Below are 6,843 nucleotides of genomic sequence, written 5' to 3' on the forward strand. Positions count from 1 at the left end.
CCCTGCCCCCTAGCAACTGCAACACTCTCAAGAGCAGGACCTGCACTTCACATGGGCAGCACATTGGAGGAGGTGTGGGTGAAGTTGTGAGCATGGGAGAGCTATCCCAATTACTCATCTATCATGTGGTAGATTGAATGAAAGAGATGCTTTCCCTACCCCGACCTGAAGCAGGCCGGGGAACTGGTCCTCAGGTCATAAGGGCAGGAAAGCTGGTGCTACCCCTCAACAGCTACAGCACTCAGAAGAGTGGCCCCTATGCCACACCTGGACAACACAGTAGGGCTGGCCCTGAAGTAGGGGTGTGGGAGATCTGACCCTGGGGACATGAGAACATGAGCAAGAGAACTGGCCCCACCCCTTGCTCATCACTGCAAAGGATGAGCTTGCCAGGGCAGTGCAAGAGAGCTCACTAGGGTGTTGAGGACATGGGAAATCTGACCAGAGGCTGAATGAACTGCAACCATCCAGGCCCAGAACCGGGATTATGAGTTGACCCACCCCAACATCCACTCCATCTGTGGTCTGCTGGAGCATGTGAAGGGACTGGTCCTGCAGACCCAAGCAGCAGGATTTCTCCAACATGGAGGAGTATCAGCAGATTAACCAAGAGGAGCTCCAGTGAGGGCCAGGCATCAATAGTGTAGCAGAAACCAGAGACCTCAACCCGGACCAATGACTCTTTGCACTGGGCTCTTGCAAGTAAAGATAGATGGATAAAGGGCTTACTGCGTGACTCGACATGTCACACTACAGCTTCCTTGACTAGACTGATTTTTACTTCTTTCTTTTTCTTTTTTCTCTTAATTTTTATTTTATTTTATTTTATTTTATTGGGGGGACTGCAAAGACAGAGGCTGGCTATGAAGGGAAGAGGAAATGAATGGGATGGAGATGCATGATGTGAAAGACACAGACAAATCAATAAAAAGGAAGAAAAGTATGTATGCACAAACATTCCTATTCATAATTTACTATTTTTGTTTAACTGTGTCAGGGAAGAAATGGGTGTTGCCCTTAAGTTCTACCATTTCTTCAACCCCTGGAACCCAGTGAGCACAATTAAAATCCAAAGAAAATATTTCCCAGTTACTCAACCCCTGGAGATAGGAGAACTAGGGGAGATGATGGAACACTCCTCCAAGGTCATAAACTCTTTGAGGTCCCCTCTCCTAAATAATACAAACCTGTTATTTTTGTCTCAAGCTTCAGACTCTGACATTGACCTACCAGATCCTTAATATCATCCAAGCTGGATGCCTTGGTGGTTGTTGGCTATTGTTCCTCCTTAGACTAGTTTACTACTGCCACACACAGCCTCTCCCATAATGTCATCAAATAACCTTACCTCCTAACCTTGCCATTCACAACTGCCAGAGTCTGGTGTTGCCACAACCATTCTACCTTATCCACATCACACTCTTTGGTATGGCAAACTGCCTATCTGGGACACATTTTGTGGGGCTATTAAAATTCATAGTCTGCAATTAAAACCCTAACCCTGAACACCCCACCTGTGCCCCAATGCCCTACTGTCCATACTTTTTTTTTTTTTTTTTTTTTTTTTGCAGTACTCACATTTACCATCACCTACCTGTCTGTTGGTCAGGAGTTTGTATACTAGTATCTCTCTTCCTCCAGCTGGGAGTGATACATGAAGAAAAGCCCTTGGCCATTCAGGTTGTGAACTCAATAACTGCCTGGGAGAATAAAAGGATAAATTTACTCCTTAGCTGAAGTAGTACTCCAAAACCAAGGGTGGGGGGCTACATGAATGCTGCTTCAATGTCAAATAATCAGGTATAGTAAAAAACGAAATCCAACAACTTCAAACAAACCTCCAAAAACACAAGGAACAACCCGATGCCTCCAGCTCCTAGGCCTTTGAAAATCCCATGTGGAACTGGATACTGCCCTTTTTGATCCCTCTCCTTCTCATTTACCTGCTTTTACTAATTGCACCCTACTTTATCAATTTCTTATCTATGTTTCTCCAAGGACAAAATTCAAAAATTCAAAAATCTAGTCAAACAATTAATCAAGGGGCTGGAGAGATGGCTCAGAGTTTAAGAGCACTGGCTGCTCTTCCAGAGGTCCTGAGTTTAATTCCCAGCAACCATATGGTGGCCCACTCATAACTACTGACCATGCCCTGATGGTGAGGATCAACAGGGCTCAAAATATGTTGGCACCCCTAGACCACAGGAAGAAGTTTAAAGAGCACAGGGTCCCTGTTCCTGCCTCATCAGTCACTGCTTCGTGCTTCCTCACTTTTTACAGTAAATAAGATGGAGGGATGTTGGTAAACCAAGAACTACCCACATTCCGGAACCAGGTACTTGGTGCCAACAGACTCATCATCATCAGCCACCAAATTCGACATATTTCCACCATCAACATGGGTCACATACTGTCCCTAAGCACATGTGCTATACCCTTTCTGAAGCCTCTGTGCCTTTATCATCTTGCTCTCTTTCCAGCCTTGCTCAAAGACAGCCTCTTGTATGACACACCTCCCCGCAATAAATCTCTCATGTGAGTTCTGTTGCATGGTGTTGTTTTCTGTCATTCCCTGGCCCTTTGAACACTACCCAAAAAAACAAGCAAGCAAACAAACAAAATCTAATAATGGGAATACAAGAAAGCAAAGTAGGAGGAAAGAAATACTGGAGGTAATGGGTATAGAAGGAAAGGACTAAGGAGATGAAGAGGAACAGGGAGTGGGGTAATAAAATGAAATATGTATGAAAACCCCATACGAAAACATGATTTTGTTATTTATTTTATAAATTAAAATGTACGGAAACTAGTCATGTGTAGGGGAAGCTGTAGCCACGCCTACTTAGGGGCTGGCTACAAGTGTGCCTGGCCACGCTTGCAAGGGCGTGGTCAGGGTGATGTAGAGTGACTGCCTTTTCTCTTTCAGTTTCTCTTTGGTACTTGCTGGACAGACTGCTGCCACGCCGGCTGGCTAGCTTGCTCTGTAAGTAAGGCTTTTCCCTATTAAATACCCTTATATTTCTACCTGACTCCGTATTGGTAATTTCCCACTATAGTCATGAGAGCTTTTATCCTCTCGTTTTATCACAGGAGAAACATACAAAAGTGACCCTGTCCAAAGGAGGAAGTGACTGGCATTAGACTCTGCACTAGCAGCTGTATTATTGTGGATGTGCTAACCCTGAGAAGTGGCAAAACTGAATTTATATTGTTTAAGTCACTGCTGCCTATAAGACAGACAGTTGGGTCAAAGGACAGATTTGCTTGATAATTAAATTAATATTTTCCAGTTACTCAAGCATGATGATATAAAGTTCACATATAATAACCATATAGTAAAAGATCTGTTCAAAAGGTAGGCTATACTTTAATGTGGCATGGCACAGTCATTGATTGGTGATTAAAATTCACATTAATATTTGTCTTTAAGAAACCAACACCCTGTAAGCTTGGGTTTAAGCCTAAAAGAGATTTCTGTAATCATCTATTAAGAGTGTTAACCCCCCCGACACACACACTTTTCCAGCTGTGCTTCTTACAGATTTTCTTCATGTGATTAACCAAAAAGAGCAGATCACAGCAATGTGAAGCAACTAAGACAGCTCATGACCAATTAAGCTAACTCCTTAAGAGAATAACAAAAATTTTAAATATTTCACTTTGGAAAACCAGCTTTATTTATTTGTTTGTTTGTTTTGACAAAAGGAAGATTAAACTTTATGAGCTGGAGGAGGCTGAACATATGCTTTTGACATTAAAATACTTCTCTGTCTACAGTCAATATTAGGTATCATTGTTTTGTTCTTTATAAATTTATTTATTTATTTTAATTTCATTTGATGTTCCAATCACAGTTCTCCTCCTCACCTCTCTTCCTATCCCTCCACCTTCCCCCAGCCCACCCCCATCTACTCCTCCCATGGGGAGTCAACAAAGCCTGAACTGTTAATATGAGGCAGGACCAAGCCCCTCCCCCTTGCATTAAGGCTGAGCATGGCCTCTCACCATAGGGAATGGACTCCCACAAGCTACCTCATGCACCAGGGATAGATCCTGGTCCTACTGCCAGGGGCCCCTCAAATAGACCAAGCTACACAACTGTCTCCCACGTGCAGAGGGCCTAGAAAGCTAGCTTTTTTAACCAAATAAACTTTCTATATAAACACATAGTGAGTTTATTATTATTAGATGAATTCATAAGTAGGCTTCTTGGGCCTGGAGAGCTTGCTCAGCAGTTAAAACGCTTGCTACTCTTGCAGAAGATTGGTTTCTAGCATTCACACTACACTGGAGCCTTTTACAACAACTTGTAATGACAGCTTCAGTGTATCTAATGCCCTCTTGATCTCACATTCATGTGAACATATCCCTACACAGACAGACAGACAGAGATACACATAATTAAAACTAAAATAAAGCTTTGAAAATAATAAGTATCTTCTTATTTGCAGTTTTAATTTCTAATATAATAAATATGTTACATTCACTTTAGAAAGGTCTTAGAAGTCCCAATAATCTTTAAGTGTATAAGGCAGTCTTAAGAATAAAACTAAGAATTGATCATGTGAGCCAGAGATTTGCAAGTGTTTTCTATATGGGATTAGGGAATAAGTATGTTAGGCTAATCCGGCCATACATTTAGTACCATGGGTATTTAACACTTCCTTATAAAAGAAGCTTTTAGCAATATGTAAACTTGAATGTACATTTAGTATTCTAATAAAATTTCAACAGCTTGTGGTTTATCTACCTTCAAACTTAGTAAAACCAGAAATGCAAAAATTTAGCAGACAATGAAAACAGTTTACCCCACACTGGAAGGCATTGCATTCAAGAAAAAAATAATAAATAAAAAAAAGACAAAAGCATAGCCTGATGTTAGATGTCCTTCTGTCTGCTGTGAATGTGTATTGCTTTTATTGGCTGATGAATAAAGCTGATTTTGTCAATGGCCAGGCAGAATAGAGTCAGGTCAGGTAGGAAATCCAAAGAGAGATACTGGAGAAAGAAGGCAGAGTTGGGGAGATACCATGTAGCCACCATAGAAGCAAGATGTGCGGTAACATGTCACAAGCCTCATGGTAAAATATAAATTAATAGAAATGGGTTAATTTAATTGAGAGAGAAAACAATATGCCTGAGCCATTGGCCAGGCAATTATAATTAATATTAAGCCTTAGAGTGTTTGTTTAGGAAGTAGTCAGGGGGATGAGAAACCTCCAGCTACATGTGGTACCAAAACGTTTGACAAAAATTTCCATGTAAAACCTAACAAAAGCTTAAAAAGAGATTCTAAACACAAAATAACAGAGTTGAGCATAGCTTCTTAGTAGCAGCATTTGCTCAGGTGAACTCTGTTTGCTAGAGACAACCAGAGGTGCAAATCGTTTAAGAGATGACTTCCAAAAATGGGCTAACCTAATTGAGAGAGCTAGAGACATTGGCAAAATCAGTCTTATTTATCAACCAATAAAAGCAACACATATTTGCAGCATACAGAAGGATATCCCACGTCATCTCCCCTTTTGTCTAATTAAAAAGGAAGGTTTTAAATTTAACATAGTAAAATTACGTATAACAAAACAGGTATCAAGCAAAAATTATAGTTACAATATTCAGTCTATTCATATTTGGCAAAATTAAAAAAATACTCTATCATCTATCATATCTTTGCAAGTCTAAAGTTTTATATCTAATTTATCTTTTACCATAACTGAGGAAAAACTGTAAGTATCTAGTCTTCAACTCTATCAAATATCCCAGAATGGTATAATATTACCTAAATAAACATGAAGTGCATTGTAAGCAGCTTCCAAAACTCAAGAAATGACAGAGATAATTATAATTAATATTAAGCCTTACAGTGGTTATTTGGGAACTTCTAGGTGGGATGAGAAGACTCCAGCTTTGGAATGTTAGGTAAGCTCTGGGTTTCAGAAGTCAATGTACAATGATTCTCCACTAAAAAAGTAGGTTTAAATGAGAAGTCTTTTCTCCAACTAAAATGAGAAATCTAAATATAACATCTGAGGAAAACTGGAATCAGTCTACCACAAGATCCAGCAATTCCACTCTTAGGCATATATACCCAAAAGAAGCACATTCATACAACAAGGACATTTGTGCAATGATGTTCATCGCAGCATTATTTGTAATAGCCAGAACCTGGAAGCAACCTAGATGTCCCTCAACTGAAGAATGGATAGAGAAAATGTGATACATTTACACAATGGAGTACTACTCAGCGGGGAAAAATATGGAAACTTGAAATTTGCATGCAAATGGATGGAACTAGAAGAAACCATTCTGAGTGAATGAAGTAACACAGTCACAAAAAGACAATCATGGTATGTATTCACTCATATGTGGATTTTAGACATAGAGTAAAGGATAACCAGCCTACAATCCACACAGCCATAGAAGCTAGTGAACAAGGAGGACCTTAATAGAGACATACATGGTCCCCTGGAGAAGGGGAAAGGGACAAGACCTCCTGAGCAAATTGGGAGCATGGGGGGAGGGGAGAGGGAACTAGGAGAATGAGAAGGGGAGAAGAGGAGGGGTGAGGAAGACATGATGGGGCAGGGAGGTTGAGTTGGGGAAAGAACAGAAGAGAGCAAGATAAGAGATACTATAATAGAGGGAGACATTATAGGTTTAAAGAGAAATCAGATACCAGGGAAATGTCAGGAGAGCTACAAAGATGACACCAACTAACAATCTAAGCAACAGAGGAGAAACTACCTTAAATGCCCTCCCCTGATAATGAGATTGATAACTAACTTATATGCCGTCCTATAGCCTGCATCCAGCAGCTTGTGGAAATAGAAGCAGACACCCACA

General features: G+C 40.5%; 1 long non-coding RNA gene across 1 annotated transcript; it reads left to right on the forward strand.

Moving 5' to 3' along the window:
- The first annotated feature begins 2,942 nt into the window (after positions 1-2,942).
- LOC118238486 lies at positions 2,943-6,204 on the forward strand. The gene is made up of 3 exons (XR_004770550.1): positions 2,943-2,983; positions 3,091-3,355; positions 6,159-6,204. It is a non-coding gene; the product is annotated as an uncharacterized LOC118238486 (long non-coding RNA).
- Positions 6,205-6,843: the final 639 nt, after the last annotated feature.

The sequence above is a fragment of the Cricetulus griseus genome, chromosome 6, assembly GCF_003668045.3.
Source record: "Cricetulus griseus strain 17A/GY chromosome 6, alternate assembly CriGri-PICRH-1.0, whole genome shotgun sequence".
Classification (NCBI taxonomy): Eukaryota; Metazoa; Chordata; class Mammalia; order Rodentia; family Cricetidae; genus Cricetulus; species Cricetulus griseus.